Genomic DNA, 26,137 nt, shown 5'->3' on the forward strand with positions numbered 1-26,137 from the left:
TTTAACCCAGAAATATTGTCTATATACATACTTGTGGATCATTAACTGAATTTTCTGGCGTAGGCGTGTTTTTTGGCGTAGTCATATCCTTGTACTTACGTGACCTAAAGTCATCTGAAGAAGCTTGTGTTCTGATGTATGTGTAGAAGTTGTAACCTTGTCGGATCTGCAGGAGCTGGGTGATAGTTCAAGTTTAAATAAAGATGGAAATTATGTCATCATTTCCTCACCCTCGTGTCGCTAAAGATGATGTAATGACACGCGGTGAGTAAATGATGGAAATGTCTTCTTTTTTTTGCCTGCACTGTGCCTTTAAATTTAATAGCAATCGGAAGCTTTGTACCTCTCTAAAGACATTGACTCTGGATCCAGTGACTTGAGCTGAGCAGAGAAATGAGAAAAAAAAACACATCCTGAGGCCACATCACATCTCGCTCTCTCTTTTTCTCTCACCATCTCATCATGATTAACGGTAGCAGATAAATTTCATGCATTATTCATCCACTCTGCCACCTTCACCTGCAGAGTGGAGGCTGATTTTCAGGTGCTGCTTTGTTCCTAAAAAACTTTAGCCACAATGACAGTTTGATAAAATCAGCTCCCTCGGGGCCAGTGTTCTCCCTCATTTAGCTCTTACTGGCAGGCCAAGTCACTCCTAAAGCTTGTGGATCTGACAGCGACCTCTTTTCCATCTGGAGAGATAACCAAAAAAGATCAAAATCAAAACCATGCATTCATCAGCTTCAACACAGAATGCTACAGTCCATGTTGTATTCAGATTATACCAACATCAATCCAAATTCACAAGTAAATTTATGTCACATTTGTGGCACACATCATTTGTCATTTTACTTTGCATTTTTTTTTTGTGTAAAATAAAAGATATGATTTTTCATAACATATTGGTTTGACATCAGCTTGTGTATTACATTACATCATTTAATGTAGCTCTTGAGTTGAAGGTTAAATGTGTCATTTCTGTGTCAATCGTGCCACCAAAAGGAATTGCGACATTTTAAGAGTTTTATTAATGTTTTTTTTTTGCCATTGGTCAGACAAAATATACAGCTACATATAGTCCTGGAAAGTATATAATAAGCCATGCTGCACAGTTTTCTTTCTTTCTTGTTTTTGACCCAATTTATTATGCATACCTCTATTAATCAGTTGCTGTAGATTCAATTAGATTAACTTTGTCTCTTGTTAATCTAACATTCACTCAACAGTTCATGCTCAGAACAATTTTGTTTAAACTAGAGCCGTGGCTCATAGCACTGGGTTTTGGCGTGGCTTGGCTGTCATTGTAAATCATTCACTAGCCCACTATGATGATAAAGCCCTGGGAGAAATGAATTACCCAGGGTGCACCGGGTGTGCCAGGCACAGACATGATGAGATAGTGGCTAGTGTTGCCCACCTACCCTATTCTCTGAATTCGGCCAGAGCGAAAGGATCCAATCACTGTTAGTACAGTAGTGCGGTCAATAAGGAAATGAAAATGCGAGGGGTGTGTATGGCATGACTATAATAAATGCAATGAAAAACCTTGAGCTGAAGCGACACAGATGAGGGCCCAGCCTTACCTTTTAATGGAGCCCTTGACAGAAATTAGTGCTGCAGGCGACCCATTCTGTGTACTATGCATAATGCAGTCTATTGGGGACTTTCACACACATACACATGCATGGCTGCACTCATAACAGTCACGGAATTCAGACATTTAGCTAAGCAAACTGCAGATGCATTATTGATATGGTCAATCTTTTTGTTTTCCAAAATGCACTATAATATAGAGATAAAATATTATATGACATACAACACTAGAGAAAAATCAAACACATTCAATTTCTGAAGTATAGCTACTATACAATTGTTCACATGCCTTGAATGCCTGATTGCCGTGTCACCTTGTCCAAACTTTGTTTTAAATATACCTTTTTTTTAGGTGCAGTCCATTCATCAGACACCGTCATGTTAAGTCTAAGGATGTGAAAGACATTCCTATTGGGCTTAGTGAGAGAATAACCAGACTGAGGGTACAAGCAGGGTGAGACGTAGCCTGCGCCACATGGCCATTTCTGCTGTCATTCCACCATTGCCATTGGCTGCAGTGCCATGCCAGGATACTGAACACAGTAGCATATCAGAGGTAATCTGGAGGTTGAGGACAATGGCCGCCCAGGCTTATATTGTGTGCGGGAGCTTTTAGCAAATTCCTGGCAGGATTTTTTATTTTTATGTTATTTTTTATTTTTTGGATACAAAACACCAGTCAGCATGAACAAGCAAAAAATCTTACATGGATAATTCCTTTTTGAAAGAGAAATACAATATAAAATACTTGTAATAATAAATCTGAATAATTAAAATAAATGATTTCTTTATAAAAAATAAAAGGGTTGTTTCGGTAGTGTTCAATGAATATCAGCTGTTCATTGAATGCTTATCTTAAACTTAATATTAGTAACAATTTGCAGTATTGCAGTAAGATTATCCAATGTTAATTTGTATAATCTGAAATGTTAAAAATGTATTAATGAATGTAGAAATTCTTTCTAGCTCATGAAACCTAATGAACAGTAACAAATTCAACCTTATTGTAAAGTGTTACATTTATAAATTCCTCCCTTAGCTTGTAGGTTCTGCAGAACCACTAAACAAAAACGCTGAAAATAAAATCCCTCTGAGCTTGTATTTACTTCTGTAGCAGAATCTCTGTTTGGCCACATGTGTGTTTATGACCACTGAAGCATGCTGGGAGACATGAGGCTGCAGGCAGCACAGTTGAGTTGGCAGCCGGGGATGGAAGGGGGAAGTGACCCAGCATCACGTTTCACTGCACACGATGCAGGATGGACTGGGAGTATTGGAACACCCAATCAGCAGAGAGGAACTAATAAACATGAGTCACTGCCAGGGTCTTGTGTGCACTCCAGCAGTCCAAACCGAACAAACCCAGGGTTGTTTTGTGGAAGAAAAACACATTAAGGTCATTTTATTTATTTGGTTATGGTTGTCATTGGATATAGATCTATTCAACAAATATCATTTCTGTTTACTAATGTAAAAGGTACTTTCTGACCTGACAAGCCCTGCATCGCGGCTTGTATATGTGGGTGTAGGTAAAAAAGCTCTGCTAGCTGCAAACCCCTAGAAATTGATAAAAGCATCTATCAAAGAGGACAGAAAATTGACAGAAAATTGTAGGCAAAGCAATTTTTCTCAAATAATATCACTACAAAACATCACCTGAATGTCTGCCATTGGTTTTAGCTTCACTACAACATTCATGTCAAATTCTCAGACAGACAGAATTCTCAGACAGACAGACAGACAGACAGACAGACAGACAGACAGACAGACAGACAGATAGATAGATAGATAGATACAACCCGAATTCCGGAAAAGTTGGGACGTTTTTAAAATTTTAATAAAATGAAAACTAAAGGAATTTCAAATCACATGAGCCAATATTTTATTCACAATAGAACATAGATAACGTAGCAAATGTTTAAACTGAGAAATTTTACACTTTTATCCACTTAATTAGCTCATTTAAAATTTAATGCCTGCTACAGGTCTCAAAAAAGTTGGCACGGGGGCAACAAATGGCTAAAAAAGCAAGAAGTTTTGAAAAGATTCAGCTGGGAGAACATCTAGTGATTAATTAAGTTAAATGATATCAAAAGCTTTGTCTTAGAGAAGCAGAGTCTCTCAGAAGTAAAGATGGACAGAGGCTCTCCAATCTGTGAAAGACTGCGTAAAAGAATTGTGGAAAACTTTAAAAACAATGTTCCTCAACGTCAAATTGCAAAGGCTTGGCAAATCTCATCATCTACAGTGCATAACATCATCAAAAGATTCAGAGAAACTGGAGAAATCTCTGTGCGTAAGGGACAAGGCCGGAGACCTTTATTGGATGCCCGTGGTCTTCGGGCTCTCAGACGACACTGCATCACTCATCGGCATGATTGTGTCAATGACATTACTAAATGGGCCCAGGAATACTTTCAGAAACCACTGTCGGTAAACACAATCCGCCGTGCCATCAGCAGATGCCAACTAAAGCTCTATCATGCAAAAAGGAAGCCATATGTGAACATGGTCCAGAAGCGCCGTCGTGTCCTGTGGGCCAAGGCTCATTTAAAATGGACTATTTCAAAGTGGAATAGTGTTTTATGGTCAGACGAGTCCAAATTTGACATTCTTGTTGGAAATCACGGATGCCGTGTCCTCCGGGCTAAAGAGGAGGGAGACCTTCCAGCATGTTATCAGCGTTCAGTTCAAAAGCCAGCATCTCTGATGGTATGGGGGTGCATAAGTGCATACGGTATGGGCAGCTTGCATGTTTTGGAAGGCTCTGTGAATGCTGAAAGGTATATAAAGGTTTTAGAGCAACATATGCTTCCCTCCAAACAACGTCTTTTTCAGGGAAGGCCTTGTTTATTTCAGCAGGACAATGCAAAACCACATACTGCAGCTATAACAACAGCATGGCTTCGTCGTAGAAGAGTCCGGGTGCTAACCTGGCCTGCCTGCAGTCCAGATCTTTCACCTATAGAGAACATTTGGCGCATCATTAAACGAAAAATACGTCAAAGACGACCACGAACTCTTCAGCAGATGGAAATCTATATAAGGCAAGAATGGGACCAAATTCCAACAGCAAAACTCCAGCAACTCATAGCCTCAATGCCCAGACGTCTTCAAACTGTTTTGAAAAGAAAAGGAGATGCTACACCATGGTAAACATGCCCCGTCCCAACTATTTTGAGACCTGTAGCAGAAATCAAAATTGAAATGAGCTCATTTTGTGCATAAAATTGTAAACTTTCTCAGTTTAAACATTTGCTATGTTATCTATGTTCTATTGTGAATAAAATATTGGCTCATGTGATTTGAAAGTCTTTTAGTTTTCATTTTATTAAAATTTAAAAAACGTCCCAACTTTTCCCGAATTCGGGTTGTAGATAGATAGATAGATAGATAGATAGATAGATAGATAGATAGATAGATAGATAGATAGATAGATAGATAGATAGATAGATAGAAACTAAAATATAAGTGTTTATATTTTAAGTGTTTATGCTTCCTATACAGTTCTTCTCCTCTCTGTTTGGGGTGGGTAGGACTGTCAGACAGCTCTGCCGCTGGCTTATCTCCTCTCGCAATGTTTACAGATCTTGTTTTTCTGTGTGAACGATTCATCACTTTAGAAGCACAACTTTGAGTTTCTCTTTAGCAAAGTGCCACTCTTTTATCTGCTTCTATCTGAGCCATGCCTGGGGAGCCCAAAATAAAAATGTGTTTACTTGAATACGTCACAAACAGAATTATGGCTGTGCATACATTTTCTTATGGTCTTTACACCAAGATCTTTTGTTGCCATGGCAACAACAATCCCTCGTACAAGGTTGTAGTAACCAGTTACTAGTTCTTGGAATTATGTATCGATTCACCTCAAGAAATTTCACTTTGTACACACGAGAGAAAAAAATATGCACTTTGTAGTTCAGCTGACCTATAAAGGCAGAGCTGCTTCAGGTTTATTTATAGAATTGTGGTAGTGGGAGGGGTGGATGTGTGTGTGGGTTGAGGAGGGTGTCATTCAGATAGAAGCGACTGTAGTGATGTAAAAAAAAATCTATAAAAAGAGTCAGATTCATCCTCCAATTCTCCACTTAGATTGTTAAAAATATTTTTTTAAAGACAAGCTCAATTTCCAGCATGCACATCTTGAAGGAAGAAGGATGTACTCTCAGAATGAATTAGATCATGTCTTGTTTGAGGAAACGCATGAGCTACATAATCTAATCTAATGTTGCTGCAGTTTCCTCCACAGAATGATTTGATGGCAGCAAACATGCCCTCTAAAATACAACTTCATTGAAGTGTTTGGCTTGAAATGTGCCATTACACAGCAGGGGGGCAGTGTCCTTGCCATATTATGAGCACTGAAACAATAATTTTTCCAGCAACATCCTGTGTTTTCTTTGCAGAATTATGCCAACCATGGTGGAGTTGCACCCTTCTGGCTATAATCAGAGCATTTTCTCCTGATTCATTCTGTCCACCTGACTTGAAATATGACATTGTTGGTATTTAGAAGCTCTTTAGGCTACAAATCCAAGCTGATTTGGTGCAGAGAGGGGAAAGGCACTCAAAGTTTTCAGCTGTATCTGTCACATCCATCTTATGACAACTAACGATCCCCACATTCAGCATACATCAGATGGTCTTATCATTGGAAGGAGTCATTCAAAATATGATCATGTCAAGCATAGCAAATACCTGCTCAAAAGTATACAGACCTGTGGCTTGAAGTAATATATTACACACACCTGAGAAATTGTCAAGTGACACTGGGCACATAGAAGCAAACATTTGTGGATTCAGGATTAAAACTGCTCCATCTCATGCGAAAGGTTGAGATATCCCATATAATAGAAAATCTATGTTTAAATGTATAGTGGGAATATGAATGATTTTTCAGTGTTCCAAATCCTAATGTCCTGAAATTCCTAAGGTATCATAATCATGCTGCTTAATTTATTTGCAGCCTTCAAATTGGGAGTATACCTATATTGCCTAAAATGCTTCCTGCATTGGCAGTTCACTAGGTTTTGGTGAACAGTCTTAGTGATCCATATTTATTCCCTGATGTATCACAGCTAATAGAAGTGCTGTGGCACTCCCTCAAACATTTTCTGCACTGCTATAGCTAGTACACATGTAAAACAAGCTTGAGGCTATATTATCTAGTTTGTTTGCTTAACATTCAGTGTGATTGTTCTAGTGTAGTAAATAAACAGTAAGAGAACAGAAAGGGAAAGAGAGAGATGAGCCAGGCACACAGTGTTCTCCCTGCTGGGAAATTAGTGTCCATGTGAATAATTATGGGATTAACTAGATGAGGAGTGATTGCTTTCTATTTTGTGTATGAGAGTCAAACAGCATTGTGTGCACTAGAAAACATTCCTTCCCTCACTGACCATCTGCAACAACCTCCATTTCAAATTCGATTACACCAATAAACACACTGGTTTGTCTCCCAAGAGCAAATAGAGGATGTAACTGATGAAAATTCACAGAGGTCACACATCAGGCTGACCTAAACGGCAGAAGGTTAGGAATATCAATATGCTTTTTGTTTAAATGGTGTATTCGTTTGAGTCATTTCAAGAGATTGTTTTAAAGGAAATAATTACCCCAAAACAAAATTTGTGTCACTGTAAATCCATTAAACTTTCTTTGAACTGTGGAAAACAAACAAAAAATTATAATTTATTAATAATATATCAATAATATGAATATATTCCAAGTATTCTGAAAATATATGATTGCTATGTCTAAAAAAAATGCTTACGTGGGTTTGTACAAATTGTCCATAATAGTGTTGTCAAAAGACCCGGTACTGCGGTACCAAGTCGGTACAAAAAAAAAAAAGAAAATGTCATGGTAGCAGGTTTCTTTAAGTACCGGTGGTACCGAGTACCTAGTCAACCCGGTTTTTGACGCATACAGTGCTATGATTCCCGCGAAGCAGAAAACGCAGACGGAATCTCAAAATCCAGTCATGAAAATGAAACTTACATTTTAATATGGACTGTCAAGGAATTTGTCAAAGTTAGCATACATTAATCAAATCAAATCTCCATATGGACCAGTCTCTGTAAATGTTAAGCCACAAAAGTTATTTTAAAAAAGTTATATATTAAAAGTTATTATTTAGTAGAATTTATGTGATACTGCTACTACTGTTGAACAATTTAATGAAACTTTTTAAACCATGATGCCATTTAAGTCACTTTAAGAAACTCAAATGTACAGTTTACCTCTGACCTCCCAAAGTGTCTCTCTCATTTAGATGCTGCTGCATGCTGGCACATACTGTAGGTTGCCTGCCCTTGGTAACAGTTGTGAAATATACAGCTCATATTCGCTATGCTGTTGTTTCCATTTTCTTTTTCGCTGAGCTTGTCTGTGGCCTTCAGGGCAGGCAGCTTTTCAAAGTGTGTTTATGCAGCCTGTCAGCACCTGAGATCCGCTGAGCTGGCTGCTGTGGGCTCTTGCTCCACACAACCCAGCAACAGTCAATCTCAGCCAGCTGGACTAGAAAGCTGCCACGAGGTCATGAAGGTCCAGAAGTTCCCAGTATGGGCTTCTGAAATTAGATTTCTATTTACATAGACTACAGATTAGCAATGGTGACATATACCGCAGGATTGACAGAACAGCGCATGGAATCTGAATGACATGGCCAAGCCACGGGTTGCCAGATCGGCATGGCTGGTGGACTTTACAGTGGCATGAGAGAAAGATGCAACGTGTCACAGTGTGACACAGATGCACGATGATGGAAGTGAGACTGACAAGCTTGCAGGCGCACACGGACTTGAAATGGCAGATTGCTCCTTGTTGAGAAAGGTCTATTTTTGGGGCTACACCGACACCCACTCTGTGGGTGACTGATGCAGCTGACTACATTCACACCTTATGGAATTCATTTTATTATACAAAGCTTTGAACTATATTAAATCATAAAGAATATACACTGATCCCAAGAGCTCAAGAAAAATATAAAATCTGTCCACCCATTTTATTTTTCTTGAACATTTATATGCCAATCAACAAGGCTATTGTCTGCACAGTCAAAGTCTATACAAAGCAGGCAGCACCGTTCTAGCCTTCTGTCCCCGGTTCCTCAAAAACGACTCTGAAAAAGCTTCTTCCGCTCAGTGGTCTTCAAAGAGCCCCAGACAGCACCGGGCTTAAAAATACCCCTGCACCAAGTGTGTTGGGAGAGATACTTATTTCTGGTCCCATGTTTTCTACTCCCGTGGCGATCCACTGGAAACGATACCCTCCTGGAAATACTTGCTTATTAGCATGCAGATTTAGGCCAGCATCTCCTGATAACACTTCTGAAGCTATTGAGTTGATTTTTCTAATTTGCACTGCTTTTCCCTTTTTCCCGGCCCTAACCCATAATGAAAATTTCCATCTTGACTATCAGCAAGAGTGTGTGTGAGCTGTGTCACTAATAACTACCTTTCTCTGAGCTACACCCTCCCTGACAAAGGTATGCAATCACTTCTTGTTCTTGTCTAGCATTGATTGCGAGACATCGCTCGAGCTCTATCATACCGTGTATTTACTGTCATAAAGTAAATTGTAACTTCAGTAAAGTGAAAGCAGGTTGCTTGAGCAGCAAATCTCCTCTCTAAACATGTTTTAAAAGACCACATAGACTTGTTTGAGTTTTGACTAGGTTTCAAAAATTTTGTTCATAAAGGCAAATGTTCTTTTTATTTTTGTTAAAGGAACAGTTCACCCAAAAATGAAAATTATGTAATTGATTACTTGTGTCGTTCCAAACCTGTAAGACCATTGTTCCTCTTTGGAACACAAATTAAGATATTAGAGATATTAAGATACAAGATATAAATTACTAACAGCAGTAAGGACATTGTTAAAGTAGTCCATGTGACATCAGTGGTTCAACCATATTTTTATATATAGCAACGGGAATACATTTTGTGTACAAAGAAAATAAAGAAAAAAATAACTTTATTCAACCATCTTTTTTATCTTTATTTGTATTTCGAAGATGAATGAAGGACTTACAGGTTTTGAAAGACATGAGGGTGAGTATTTAAGGACATAATTTGAAGTGAACTATCCCTTTTTAAAGGGTTAGTTCACCCAAAAATAAACATTAGTCATTAATTACTCAACCTCATGTCGCTCCATACCCCTAAGACCTTTGTTCATCTTCAGAACACAAAGTAGTTTATTTTTTATCAAATCCGATGGCTCAGAGAGGCCTCCATTGACAGCAACGTCACTCAAACTCTCAAGATCCTTAAAGGTACTAAAGACGTCGGTAACTTTTATTTTATGAAGTGAAGAGAATACTTTTGTACGCAAAAAAAATAAAATAAATAAAGACTTTATTCAACAACCTCTTTTCTTTTGTATCATTCTCATATGTTGTTTATGTCCAGTGCTTTCAGGTTCTACATCAGAATGCCAGCTCTTTATTGGATGGCTCCTGCATCAGCATCACACCCATGCATTGCACTGCTCTCATGTGCATCTTTGCTCAGTAATGAGATGGCATTCTGATGTAGAACACAGAAGCCTTCACTGTGCTTACTGCGATAACCGCGTAAGGATAATGACAGGGAAGAGAAGAGATTGCTGAATAAAGTTATTATTTTTGTTTAACATTAAACGTGTGCACAGAAGGTATTCTCGTCGCTTCAGAAAATTATTGTAGAACCACTGAAGTCAAGTTGACAAGTTTTAATGTTGTCTTTAGTACCTTTATGGATCTTGAAAGTTTGAGTGGCGTTGCGCTCTAAATTTGTGTTCTGAAGATGAACGAAGGCCTTAGGGATGTGGAACGACATAAGGGTGAGTAATTAATGACAGAATTTTTTTTGGGGTGAACTAACCCTTTAAAAAAAAAATTCTTCAGGTCTTTTTCTTATACGATGGTCCCCAGTTCTAGATAATGGTGTTTCCATCAAGACTTTCTTAGTAAACCAGCTTCTCAAAAAGACTTTGTTGCTGGTCAACAAGTCTAACCATTAGAAAACAAGCTTAAACAAGCTAGGCTCAAGCTGGTCCAATCAGAATGTTACAGAAAGAATATGCGGTGTATGGATACTTTTTTTGTTGTTGTTTATCAATTTCATTGGGCATGTAGAAAAAGAGCAAATTAAAATGACGTTATAACATGAGGCTGTGCAATTATTTATTTATTTATTTATTTTATTTTATTTTTTTAAAGCAGTCGTTTGCAATTAGTGTGATCTGTGGAGGAAGCATATACTGACTGAAGGAGCCATTTTATAGCATGGCTGATTTCTCTCTGAACTCCCTCTCGGGCTGACTAACAGCTTGTTCAGTCAAGGGTTATCAGCTGCAGATGGTTTCAGACAATAAACATGATCAAATATGGGGGCGGTTTCGCCGAGGCACCCTGGCTGAAACATGGTTTTGACGATCTCTGGTCTCTATACATCCCTTTTCATTCAGTTTATTCAATCTTTCTGTCCTTCTCCTTAATCAACTCATTTTCTGTCTGCTTTTTCTATCTTCTGGATTACCATTATATAATTTGTTTAGGACATCAAGATCTTGGACAGATAAAACACATCAGAACTTAAATAATGAACTCTGAATCTGCAGTGTTTCTAGTGTTACTTTTCCACTCAATGTATCTTCTAAAGCAAAGACCTTTCAGTGCAAATCACAATGTTCCAATGTCACAATGCAGTAAAGAAGCAATGAAGAGACCTTCAATGTAAGGGAATGGATTATGTTCTCATTATTCATCATCTTTGAAAATAACTGATAAAAACAGTATGTGTGTCTGGGTACTGTACTGAGTCTACTAATTATGGACTGATACAAGGATTACTTTAACCAAATCTAATACATCGGTTGCATCTTGGTATAGTTAAACAATTTAGGTGTCATGCTGTTTGATGTCAGGGATTCCAAATTGCATCGGTTCTCAAATGTTTTTGAGTAAATAACAACTTTTAACTTCCTTTCCTTTCTTCAGAAGATTTGAAATATAGCATTAAATGATTATTTTATGGTTAATCTTTGATACATTTGTGGTTGATTCATTTTGGGAGATCCACAGTGTCATTTACCATACAATTTCTTTTTATGGAAAAGTGTGCCTTAGACATTTTCTATACTTCTTTGCTGAATAAAGTCTTAAATCCAAAGTTCTGTCATGAAAAATCTAGATGGCACAGTCAGATTTCAGGTTCTTACACAGTCTTACATAATGACATCATTATTCATTTAGTGCAGCTGTTCTTTTTGTATCAGCAGCCAGTGAGCAGCAACTCAAATACTCGGCTAGCTGTAGTCTCAGCCTCAGACGTCACGCCCACAGACTGTTTGCTGAACGTCTGATGTATATGGCACACAAAACTGAAAACACTTCAGGAGTTTCAAAGTCGTCACTGGATTGATTAAATTATACAGGATTTCCAGTAGATGTTTGTTACCATTCCACATTAAAACATAGATGCAAGGATTGCCAAACCCACTAATGGAAGAAGAAAGCAATCGTGTTTACAACTATGATGAAGATCGCTTGTCATAATCAACTGAAAGCTGGAGTTTTATAAACTGGTCTGTTATTGTGGGGACATTTCCACGCCTCCTAAACGGCACAAAACAAAATGTGATTGGTTGCTTTTCCTGTCTGTCATATGGTTGATTGGGCAGGTCTTGACCATTCAAAGCGGTCAGGGTGCCCAGACCTTTTGCCGTCAGTCTGAAAGTCTGGCTACAAAAGATTAGCTGTAGCAGTGCTTGCTGTAGCAGTTGCAGCACACTTCAGAAACCTTCACCTTCTCCAGCTCCACCTGTATAAGATCAGCTACATGGTGGTTTCATGTATGTTATATAGGTGTTTCTTTATAAATTAGAATGTCGAGGAAAAGTTCATTTATTTCAATAATTCAACTCAAATTGTGAAACTCATGTATTAAATAAATTCAATGCACACATACTGAAGTAGTCTAAGTCTTTGGTACTTTTTATTCTGATGATTTTGGCTCACATTTAACAAAAACCCACCAACTCACCAATTCTCAACAAATATGAATATTTCATAAAACCAATAAAAAAACATTTAGTGAATTGTTGGCCTTCTGGAAAGTATGTTAATTTACTGTACATGTACTCAATACTTGGTAGGGGCTCCTTTTGCTTTAATTACTGCCTCATTTCGCGTGGCATGGAGGTGATCAGTTGGTGGCACTTCTGAGGTGGTATGAAAGCCCAGGTGTCTTTAACAGTGGCCTTCAGCTCATCTGCATTGTTTGGTCTCTTGTTTCTCATTTTCCTCTTGACAATAGCCCATAGATTCCCTATGGGGTTCAGGTCTGGTGAGTTTGCTGGCCATTCAAGCACACCAACACCATGGTCATTTAACCAACTTTTGGTGCTTTTGGCAGTGTGGGTAGGTGCCAAATCCTGCTGGAAAATGGAATTACCATCTTCAAAAAGCTGGTCAGCAGAAGGAAGGATTGAAGTGCTCGAAAATTTCTTGGTAAACGGGTGCAGTGACTTTGGTTTTCAAAAAACACAATGGACCAACACCAGCAGATGACATTGCACCCCAAATCATCACGGACTGTGGAAACTTAACACTGGACTTCAAGCAACTTGGACTGTGAGCTTCTCCACCCTTCCTCCAGACACTAGGACCTTGGTTTCCAAATGAAATACAAAACTTGCAATCTTCTGAAAAAAGGACCTTGGCCCAATGGCAACAGTCCATTTCTTCTACTCCTTAGCCCAGGTAAGACGCCTCTGATGTAGTCAGTGGTACAGGAGTGGCTTAACAAGAGGAATACGACAACTGTAGCCAAATTCCTTGACACTTATGTGTGTGGTGTCTCTTGATGCCTTGACCCCAGCCTCAGTGTATTCTTTGTGAAGTTCTCTAATGGTGCTTTTCCGTTACACAGTACAAGCTTGCCTCGACTCGACTCACCTTTGTATGGTTTTCCACTGTGTAAAAGTGAGCTGAGGCGATACTAAAAAAGGTTACGTAAAAACATGGCAGACTGCTGACTGGCCCTCAGCCTGGCCCTCAGACCTCAGAAACAACATTTGCCTTCTTACTGTGAGAACCAGCCACATCCCAGATTTCCTCCATTGTCCTGTGTGTGTGGGTAGCGGGTGTGTTGCGTAGAAGATTAGGTCACGGCAGTTTCCTGCGGTGTCGCTATGACGACCAGGTACTATTGTGTAGGTAAATGGAAAACAGAGCGAAAAGCGAGCCGAGACAAGGCGAGTCGAGGTGAGTCAAGTTGAGCTGGTACTGGTAATGGAAAAGTGCCATAAAATTCTTGAATCCAGTTTGCTTGACAATCCTCATAACGCTGCGGTTCTCTCAGTTGGTTTTGCATCTTTTTCTTCTACACTTTTTTGTTCCACTCAACTTTCTGTTAACATGCTTGTCTGAGCGATACGCACAAGGAAAGACTTACCTGTTGAATCTCCCATGATCCTCCAACCACTCCGCTGATCCTGTTCAGCAGTCTTCTACGAATCTGTAAAATAGACACACCATCATAAATATGTAGAAATTTGTAAGCCAAGATTTAAAAAAAAGAGAGAGAGAGAGAGAGAGAGAGAGAGAGAGCTTTAAAAGTATTATGCATAAGCTAACATTTTGTCATACCAGTGTCATATATTATTTTGTCATACCAGTGTCATATATTATATACAAGGAATTATTCTCTTAAATCTTACTTTAAATTTGCCATAAGAAAAGCAAATACACTGCTGGACAATAATCAATGATTTGTTTTCCTAATGGCAATTTTATGATTATTTTATATACCACAAACAATTATTAAATTTTTTTGCATAGAATAAGGTAGAAAATATACTTTATTTGTGTACTGTAATCAATTATATGTCAATTAGCATTGCATCATTCATAAATGTTATTTGTTTTGTTTATTATGCTTTTTATTCAGATTAGCTGCAGATATAGCCTGGCATGTCTTAAGTTTTATTAGTGCAAGATCACTTCTCTTTCAGTGCAAAAACTTCTTTATCTTATTTTCATTTAAAAAATGGTACAGTAGGCTATTTAATTTTTCCCCTCTATCTATGAAAACACTCCCAATGTCTGTTTGAAATAGCAACAAATGCTACTTTTACTACTCATGAATCTGATTATAAGATAAACCTTGCGATCTTATTATAAGGTTGTTGTTAATGCTGTGGTTATTTTAACAGTTTCCTTTGTACATTCAGTTCAACAACATTGTTAAAACACATTTATCATTCAATGGAACTGTGCGTATGCTTTAGATACTTAAATTTTTGCTCCGTCCATGCAATAAATGCGCAGTCTTTGACTGTTCAGGTAATGTTGTCTGTATGACCGAGAGCCATTGAAAAACTACAAAACAAAAAGTAAAATTAATTCACTTTAGCATTACTGGCGACGAGTACTAAAGATAGATTCAATTCAATTCAAGTTTATTTGTATAGCGCTTTTCGCAATACAAATCGTTGCAAAGCAACTTTACAGAAAATTTAGTTTCTACAATATATTTAGTAGTAGCTTATACTGAGGAGAGATCACATACCAGCTGGTCAAAAAATGTGTCAGTGAGACGAACGGAGCACGAGCGCAATCCTGACAGTCACAGGCGGTAAATAGTGGAGCATGTGAAGGAGAGATGCAAGGGCACTAACACTGTTCAAGGTCTCCACTAATTTGTGCTTGTAGTAATTTAATGTGTGTTTATTTTTAAAGCATTGAATCACTATAGAAATCGCAATTCATTTGATTCTTAGTGTTTAAAATTGATTACTGTCCGAAAACGATGATTCACGATTCAAAGATCGTCAGAATATGCATCGTCAGGGTTTGTAATCGATTCATCGAGAAAACGAGCGAATCGTAATACCCCAACTATATTCCATTATCAGCATATGTTGAAGTAGATTAGTCTCTGCGAGAGAATGCAGCGTCAGATGCCAAAAGCTCCATCATTACTCCGTCAGTCCGTTTTTACTTTCACTTTCTGCTTATAATGAATTTGCTGAGATTAGGATGTTCGCCAGCATAACTCTTGAGCAAAGTTTGCACGTTGCCTGTGTGATATCCATTGGCTCGCCTTCATAAAACAGAAATATTTTGTATCTATTTCAGTGTGACATAACCAATTAGCCCCATACCGAACATACCGAACTGAACCCTGACACCACTATGTCTTATCGAACTGAACCGTTACACTACTACTATTTATTCATCTACTAAAAATACCACCATTTTATTCAGCCATTTAAAATTAGAATAATCAGTTATTCAAGGAGTTTGTAGAGCAAATCCTATGTCAATGTCAATGTCACCTTTATTTATATAGCGCTTTAAACAAAATACATTGCGTCAAAGCAACTGAACAACATTCATTAGGAAAACAGTGTGTCAATAATGCAAAATGATAGTTAAAGGCAGTTCATCATTGGATTCAGTTATGTCATCTCTGTTCAGTTAAATAGTGTCTGTGCATTTATTTGCAATCAAGTCAACGATATCGCTGTAGATGAAGTGACCCCAAATAAGCAAGCCAGAGGCGACAGCGGCAAGGAACCGAAACTCCATCAGTGACAGAATGGAGAAAAAAACCTTGGGAGAAACCAGGCTCAGTTGGGGGGCCAGTTCTCCTCTGACCAGACGAAACCAGTAGTTCAATTCCAGGCTGCAGCAAAGTCAGATTGTGCAGAAGAATCATCTGTTTCCTGTGGTCTTGTCCTGGTGCTCCTCTGAGACAAGGTCTTTACAGGGGATCTGTATCTGGGGCTCTAGTTGTCCTGGTCTCCGCTGTCTTTCAGGGATGTAGAGGTCCTTTCTAGGTGCTGATCCAGCATCTGGTCTGGATACGTACTGGATCCGGGTGACTGCAGTGACCCTCTGATCTGGACACAGACTGGATCTGGTGGCCACGGTGACCTCGGAAAAAGAGAGAAACAGACAAATATTAGCGTAGATGCCATTCTTCTAATGATGTAGCAAGTACATAGGGTGTTATGGGAAGTGTTTCCGGTTCCGGTTTACCTAATTAATGCAGCCTAAAAATCCTTTAACGGATTTGGATAATAAAAGCATATTAGTATGTTATGTGTATGCCAGGTTAAAGAGATGGGTCTTTAATCTAGATTTAAACTGCAAGAGTGTGTCTGCCTCCCGAACAATGTTAGGTAGGTTATTCCAGAGTTTGGGCGCCAAATAGGAAAAGGATCTGCCGCCTGCAGTTGATTTTGATATTCTAGGTATTATCAAATTGCCTGAGTTTTGAGAACGTAGCGGACGTAGAGGATTATAATGTAAAAGGAGCTCATTCAAATACTGAGGTGCTAAACCATTCAGGGCTTTATAAGTAATAAGCAATATTTTAAAATCTATGCGATGCTTGATAGGGAGCCAGTGCAGTGTTGACAGGACCGGGCTAATATGGTCATACTTCCTGGTTCTAGTAAGAACTCTTGCTGCTGCATTTTGGACTAGCTGTAGTTTGTTTACTAAGCGTGCAGAACAACCACCCAATAAAGCATTACAATAATCTAACCTTGAGGTCATAAATGCATGGATTAACATTTCTGCATTTGACATTGAGAGCATAGGCCGTAATTTAGATATATTTTTGAGATGGAAAAATGCAGTTTTACAAATGCTAGAAACGTGGCTTTCTAAGGAAAGATTGCGATCAAGTAGCACACCTAGGTTCCTAACTGATGACGAAGAATTGACAGAGCAACCATCAAGTCTTAGACAGTGTTCTAGGTTATTACAAGCAGAGTTTTTAGGTCCTATAATTAACACCTCTGTTTTTTCAGAATTTAGCAGTAAGAAATTACTTGTCATCCAGTTTTTTATATCGACTATGCAATCCATTAGTTTTTCAAATTGGTGTGTTTCACCGGGCTGCGAAGAAATATAGAGCTGAGTATCATCAGCATAACAGTGAAAGCTAACACCATGTTTCCTGATGATATCTCCCAAGGGTAACATATAAAGCGTGAAGAGTAGCGGCCCTAGTACTGAGCCTTGAGGTACTCCATACTGCACTTGTGATCGATAGGATACATCTTCATTCACTGCTACGAACTGATGGCGGTCATATAAGTACGATTTAAACCATGCTAATGCACTTCCACTGATGCCAACAAAGTATTCAAGTCTATGCAAAAGAATGTTGTGGTCAATTGTGTCAAACGCAGCACTAAGATCCAATAAAACTAATAGAGAGATACACCCACGATCAGATGATAAGAGCAGATCAATTGTAACTCTAAGAAGAGCAGTCTCAGTACTATGATACGGTCTAAATCCTGACTGGAAATCCTCACATATACCATTTTTCTCTAAGAAGGAATATAATTGTGTGGATACCACCTTTTCTAGTATCTTGGACAGAAAAGGGAGATTAGAGATTGGTCTATAATTAACTAGTTCTTAGGGGTCAAGTTGTGGTTTTTTGATGAGAGGCTTAATAACAGCCAGTTTGAAGGTTTTGGGGACATGTCCTAATGACAATGAGGAATTAATAATAGTCAGAAGAGGATCTATGACTTCTGGAAGCACCTCTTTCAGGAGCTTAGATGGTATAGGGTCTAACATACATGTTGTTGGTTTAGATGATTTAACAAGTTTATACAATTCTTCCTCTCCTATGGTAGAGAATGAGTGGAACTGTTCCTCAGGGGGTCTATAGTGCACTGTCTGATGTGATACTGTAGCTGACGGCTGAATGGTTGCAATTTTATCTCTAATAGTATCGATTTTAGAAGTAAAGTAGTTCATAAAGTCATTACTGCTGTGGTGTTGGGAAATGTCAACACTTGTTGAGGCTTTATTTTTCGTTAATTTAGCCACTGTATTGAATAAATACCTGGGGTTATGTTTGTTTTCTTCTAAAAGAGAAGAAAAGTAATCGGATCTAGCAGTTTTTAATGCTTTTCTGTAGGATATGTTACTTTCCCGCCAAGCAATACGAAATACCTCTAGTTTTGTTTTCCTCCAGCTGCGCTCCATTTTTCGGGCTGCTCTCTTTAGGGTGCGAGTATGCTCATTATACCATGGTGTCAAACTGTTTTCCTTAACCTTCCTTAAGCGTAAAGGAGCAACTTTATTTAAAGTGCTAGAAAAGAGAGAGTCCATAGTTTCTGTTACATCATCAAGTTGTTCTGAGGTTTTGGATATGCTAAGGAATTTGGTTACATCAGGAAGACAACTTAAAAAGCAGTCTTTTGTGTTAGAAGTGATGGTTCTTCCATACTTGTAACAAGAAGTAGAATTTACAATTTTGGCTATATGAATTTTGCAAAGAACTAAATAATGATCTGAGATATCATCACTTGGCTGAATAATTTCAACACCATCAACATCAATTACATGTGACAGTATTAAATCTAGAGTATGATTTCGACAATGAGTAGGTCCTGAAACGTGTTGTCTAACACCAATAGAGTTCAGAATGTCTATAAATGCTGATCCCAATGCATCGTTTTCATTATCAACATGGATATTAAAATCACCAACTATTAAAGCTTTATCTGCAGCCAGAACTAACTCGGATGTAAAATCACCAAACTCTTTAATAAAGTCTGTATGGTGCCCTGGTGGCCTGTATACAGTAGCCAGTACAAACATAACAGGGGATTTATCATTAACATTTGTTTCTTTGGATAATGTTATATGAAGCACCATTACTTCAAACGAGTTATACTTGTAGCCTGCCCTCTGAGAAATCCTGAAAACGTTGTTATAAATTGAAGCAACACCTCCACCTTTGCCTTTTAGACGTGGCTCATGTTTATAACAGTAATCTTTGGGGGTGGACTCATTTAAAATAATGTAATCATCAGGTTTTAGCCAGGTTTCTGTCAAACAGAGTACATCTATATTATGATCAGTGATCATATTATTTACAAAAAGTGTTTTCGTAGAAAGGGATCTGATATTCAATAAGCCAAGCTTTATCATTTGTTTATCCATATTGCTTCTGTTTTTTATTTGTTGAACCTCAATTAAATTGTTAATCTTAACTTGGTTTGGACGTTTTTTGTATTTTCTAGTTCGGGGAACAGACACAGTCTCTATAGTGTGATATCTAGGTGAAAAAGTCTCTATGTGCTGAGAATTAACTGACCTCTGTGACGGGAGGCAGCTAGCAGACGGTCGGTTTAGCCAGTCTGTCTGCTTCCTGACCTGGGCCCCAGTTAGTCAAGTATAAACACTAAGACTATTTGCCATATTTCTAGAGAGAAGTGTGGCGCCACCCCAGGAGGGATGAAGACCATCTCTTTTAAACAGGTCAGGTCTGCCCCAAAAGCTCGTCCAATTGTCTATGAAACCTATGTTATTCTGTGGGCACCACTTAGACATCCAGCCATTGAGTGATGACAATCTGCTATGCATCTCATCACCACGGTAAGCAGGGAGGGGACCAGAGCATATTACAGTGTCTGACATCGTGCTTGCAAGTTCACACACCTCTTTAATGTTATTTTTAGTGATCTCCGACTGGCGAAGTCGAACATCATTAGCGCCGGCATGAATAACAATCTTACTGTATTTACGTTTAGCATTAGCCAGCACTTTTAAATTTGCCAAGATGTCAGGCGCTCTGGCTCCCGGTAAACATTTGACTATGGTGGCTGGTGTCTCTATATTCACGTTCCGTACAATAGAATCACCAATAACTAGAGCACTTTCATCAGGTTTCTCAGTGGGTGCATCACTGAGTGGGCAGAACCTGTTTAATGTTTTGATGGGAACAAAAGAGCGGTGTTTTGACCCACGACAACGCTGCCTCACCGTCACCCAGTTGCCCTGCTGCTGGGGCTCTGTTTCCGGAACCGAACAATGTACAGGAATCCCTGAGCTAGACGCATCCAAAGCCGTATCTAGAGCCCTAACATTTTTACTGTCCTCAATTAAAGTTTGGATGCGTGTCTCTAATTCTGAAATCTTCTCTGTCAGCCTAACTATTTCCCTGCATTTATCACATGTGAATCCCTCATCAGCGACAGAGATAGATAAACTGTACATGTGGCAAGAGGTGCAAGAAACAATGATAGGAGAAGCCATTACTCACCGTGCTTGATGAAATATTCTTACTGCGGTTGTTTGATGAACTTCCTAGCAAGTGATTCAAGTGGGTATCCACTAATTTCCTCATCCTTTACCCATTGTACACATTTACAGTGATTAATTGTGTTTACCCCAACCAATCAGCACTGAGAATGGCTTGACTAATTGTGGTGGACTTTGGCTTGATTCTCTCAAAGGCTGCAGTTCTCCAAACCTCAGTGGCCTCTTGACTGATTAAGCCGTTTTGGCTCTACTGAAAGAGTTTGCTGATTCTTTACAAATACAAATACACATCACCCATTTAGTCAGTGCTAATCATGGTATTCAATATGCATGAATTCATGTAATTCAGTATAAAACATGCTTTGTCAGCCCACCACAAAGCAGAGTGGGGCAATCCATCATTGTTTGAGTGTTGTCTACCAAATTGTGTTCAGTTTGGAATTTTTTTTTTTTTTTTTTTTTGTGAAATTGGTTCTTGATTATCCAGCTTTGGAAAATAATGTGTTGATTCATGTTATGCACCCCATGCATCAGCAGTAGAATACTTTAACACTGGCTGCAGATGCATTGTAAAGCAAGAGAAGCGTCTTGTTTCATCCCATTTGGCTAATGATCATACAGAATCTGGGGTCTACTTCAGCAACAATACTTTCTGATTGAAAACCACTCGGGAATGAAAAGGCATCTGATGAGGTCAATTGCAAACCTTTTCATGCAGCAATTTTTGCAACACAAGGTTGAAACATGAACCCATTCAACCCCCTTGACTGACTTCCACTCCACCTACTTCATCTTCATTTTTCTCTTTGCTTCATTTCGACCTACCCTCAGGATTTATTTCAGACAGGAACAAAACTCATTCACCCTACCTACCTAATTTACCAGTTCTTTATCCATTAGTCAAAACAGGCCATGTTTATTTGACATGTATTGCTCCTTATAGATTGTGTCAAGAACGTTTGGCATGAAATTACAGGCATCCTCAGTCAGATGCTGCAACCATGCATGGTAAGGATTTTAACTTCCTGTCGCTGTAGTCTTGAGATCTAATTACCAGTTTTATAATCTGAACATGAAAATAAAAATTCCAGAAGCGCCAGCGCCACAAAAGAGTCAACTTTTCAAGTAAGAAAATGAATAGAATTGCTGTTCACCTTTGACTGCTGAAGAGAGAAAGTACATTTTGTGATACCTTGTCCAAACCAGGTGGATATCTTTCCTCTGAAGATGACAAGATTATTACTTCATGAAAAAAAATGATTCTGCTGCTTTAAAAGTCTCACGCTCAATGCTGACCCATTTTCAAGGAGTACATCTTCAGTTTAATAAAATCACATTGTGCCTTTCTACTACTGCAGTAGTTATGATATGGGATGAATAAGCGGGATTTCAACTGATATCTTAATAAATCCAATGAACTTTTTTGGCTTCTTTTTGCATTTATAATGACTTCCATTGAAATGGAATCATACAGGAATTGTAAAGGATTGAGAGAGATGCTACTTATAACTCAGTCCTTCTGAAAGGAAGTATAAAGAAGCCTTGATGAGTTCAACATCCAAACTGCTCTCTTGTAATAAATGTTAGCGACTAGGTCACAGAATTTTTCACGCTTCCTGCATTTCAAAACAGGATCCAAAATGGTGAAGCCACATCGGAGGAAGTCACGATGCAGGAGCAATGTCAGTTATGATGTCCTAAAAAAACCATCAGAGAAATCTTTTGCGATAAAGATACAGAGGCTGTGGCATAAGCCTATATATCTATCACCCCCCTGTCTCATTCTTCCAGCTCAAAGAGAGTTTCCTAATGGAGCAATTTCAGCTGTGCCTCTGGCAAACCCTCTCTTTCGTTCTCATCACCCTTTCCTCCCTCCCTTTCATACTCTCTCTATGCAATCCTTGGACAGGGCAGAAAGGAGGCCCCCTTGTGAGCATGGTCGGGTGGCTTGATGGGAAGCGCCGGCCTCATGGTGCTACTGATGCTAATGGCCTGTTTAGAATAGTTGACACGAAGGAAAAGAACAAGTAAAAGAGAAACTGAAAATAATTCTGCAGAAACTTCCAAGACACATTGTAATTGTACGGGTAAACTTTTCTGTTTGCTAGAAGAGATTAACATAAGATGCCTACACGATTGTTAAGCCTGAACATGGCTTGTAAGCTAGAACCTGTGACATTACCCAATCCATCCAGACTTTTTTCACTAGCTCACAGATGAGTAAAAACAAAACGTTTTATTGTTTGTTTATTATTCATAATTTTTGTATAATTTAGAACACAGGGTATAATTCACTGCCTTTCAAAAGTATGGAGTTTGTAAGATATTATGTTTCTTGTGCTACAAAAATAAACATTTTATTTATGTGATCCCATAGCTGAATTTTCAGCAGTCTTTAGACCAGTCTTCAGTGTCACATGAACCTGTAGAAATCATTCTAACATGCTGATTTGTACTTGTTTGTTATTATGAATGTTAAAAGTAGTTGTGCTGCTTATTCAACGTGATACCTTTTTCAAGAATCTTGAAAATAGAAAGTTCAAAAGAACAGCATTTATTTGATCTAGAATTTTTTTGCATTTTGCATTTTGCATTCTTGCTGAATAAAAATGTTAATTTAAAAAAATGACAAATGTTAAATGTAAAAATTATTTTTTAAAAAGTACATCAGCAGATCCTTATTCACGATTCCTCATTCTGTATGTTCACATACAAGATCTCCCAGTTCATTCAGTCTTGTTCAGGCTCACAACACTGACTTGTTCAGTAGGCCCACTGATGTTCTCCTGAACAACCCATACACAAACGGTTTTTGTGTCAATAGTCAGCCCTTGAAGTTACAGTACACACTCTCTTTAAATGGGAGAGAACAAAAACACATATATAATATGGACATGAACAACTGGTTCATAAAAAAACAAAACTAATCTGATCCAAATTCATCAGCCTTATTGGGTCTCACTGGGCTTAGTCTTGGTAGCAGACCTCTTTTCTGCATATATCACTAGAAAGAAAGATATCTCAGTGTTCTGGGAAAAGCACTAATAGCCACTTCTGGAAATGGCTTACTTTGAACAAAGCAAAAGTACATTAACGTTTTCAATGGCTAGTTTAATACCAGACGTGCACACAATGCTGGTGTTTACTCAGATGGATGTGTCCAAAGGTAAAATTAGGTAAGATTGAATGTGTAGGACATAATGACAAGATGGCTTAGTAAATATTTTCTTCGTGCTGCAGCACAAAGACTCTAGGATTTGGTAACAGCGATATCTTTCCTCTAAAGCAAACACACAAGTCAGAACATACTCATCTTGGCTTAGTCACTCTTATTCAGTTACTCCCATTTCCAAAATACCACTCAGCCATGCTTAATTAATTAACAGGCTCGCTTAAATTTCCCCCTTTTAGAGAAACAGTGCAGAAGAGAGGCCTTGCCTACAGAGCTTACACTGTAAAAAAAAATCCGTAAAAAAACGGATAATGTACTTGCAGAAAATTACCAGGACATTTTCTGTTAAATTTACGGACACTTTACGGACACTTCCTTCAACATTAAAACGGAAATTTCTGTAGATTAACATTTTTTTCTGTACCATAAATGGAAAATCCGTTATGCAGAGATTGAAAAATTTTTTTAGCATAGGCCTCTTCTGTAGCAAATAAATCCAGCACAATATTTACAAATTGAACATGGTTCATTTTTACCTCATGTGAACATTCTTAAAAATGCGTTCAGTAGCTTTTATTTGCCTTAAACAGGTGAAGACAAAAATATTATGACATCAATTTAACAATGTGAAAAGCACCATTGAAAATGTTTGTATTATAGAACAATTTTTAGTTTAAACAGCAACATGCAGAAAAAAGAAATCATGAACAGGTACTTGTACAATATTGGTGTTGCACCAAATAGTGGTCACAAAGAATACATTTTCAAATACATGGGGTAAAAATTAATACAAAAGACAGGGCTGTCATTATTAACAATTGCTACGGACTTATAGTCAATAGTCAAGTGAAATGACACCATTTTCCCATAGAACACAAATTTATTTAAAAAGCACAAAATGTGAATTGTCATCAGTTATTCTCCCTCATACAGTTTCAAATCCATACGATTTCCATTCATCTTTGAAAGACAAATGAACAGTATTTTTAATGAAATCTCTGTGCTTTCTGTCCCTCAATTGACAGCCTATGCAATTACCATTTCAACGTCCAATACAGTATAGCTGTCAGATTTCATTAAAATGGATCTTCATTAGTGTTCCAAAAATGAACAAAAGTCTAAAAGGATTGGAATTAGATTATTCATATAATATTATGAACTGTGAACTAACCCTAGTTAGATTACTGACCTCTTATTCATGCTAAATTATCTGCATCTACAACTGACATTGAAAAATAAAAAAAAACTTTCTTGTACAGCATTTGAAAATAAAGAAGAAAGATTTATGCACTCATGCCTGACATTTCAATGTTAAACTAAGAAAACTATACAATCCAAATTAAGATCAGGGCTCCAAGTGTTTTTGTGCATTTAGTATCTCTTGCCATGTGCCCGTCTGAGGAAACTACTTTTTTTTTTTTTCTTTTGCTGCATTTTTAGTCCAAGTCCTAAATTGAGATTTGAAAAAAAAAACTCAAATTTACACCGAATCTAGAAGTAGGTCATACATGAGTCTTGGAAGCATAGATTGCCTTCATCTGAACATTTGACGCTTGTTCAGGATTTCTTCACAGGAAGACTGTTAATGACAAGAAATGAAAATGAATGAAAAAGTACAGAATAACATGCAGAACAGGTTGAGATTGAATTATTAAGTTCCAGTTTAAACATTGCTTATAAAATATCTGTTAAGTCTCACATTTTCAGTAGATATGTTCCTTACATTTGTATGAGTTCCAGTGTAGGTGCCATTCTCCTCTAGATGTTTTATGTTTAAAATAAAACAATGGGGGTGGAAAATTGTAACTTGTATGACAGCAATCTGGAATCACCAATAACAATAAACAAAGAAATTATAAACAACATATTGTAAATTCAGAAAGCCACTCCAAACATTGAATAAATCTTTCCTTCACAAACAACTTCACTAACCAAGTTAACTGAATAAACAACTCAATGACTACTTTTTTGTCAGTGTTGAACATCCCTAATGGTAAATAAATATGGAAACATATGGGTAGCAATTTGAAATATGCAAAATGGCAATGCAATATGTAAAATGGTAATGTAGTTCTGTGTTTTAATTTACATTTCACCATACATGTGTCCAAAATTTTGTACAAAATGAAAATTCTGTTATATGATTTACATTTGCCAATTTCTACACTTGTTTTAATATGCAAATTAAAAACATTTAGACACTTTATAAGTTGCAAAATATTTGACAACTTATAAATAGAATATTCAGACTTGAGGGTAGAACACATTTTAATCATTATACCTCATAATACCTCATA

General features: G+C 37.8%; 1 protein-coding gene across 4 annotated transcripts in view; it reads left to right on the forward strand.

The window, feature by feature from the left end:
• Positions 1-26,137, forward strand: part of LOC132105861 (synaptotagmin-1-like) — a 119,872-nt gene that overhangs the window by 24,357 nt on the left and 69,378 nt on the right. The gene's annotated exons all lie outside the window — the stretch shown is intronic.

This window comes from Carassius carassius, chromosome 26 (genome assembly GCF_963082965.1).
Source record: "Carassius carassius chromosome 26, fCarCar2.1, whole genome shotgun sequence".
Classification (NCBI taxonomy): Eukaryota; Metazoa; Chordata; class Actinopteri; order Cypriniformes; family Cyprinidae; genus Carassius; species Carassius carassius.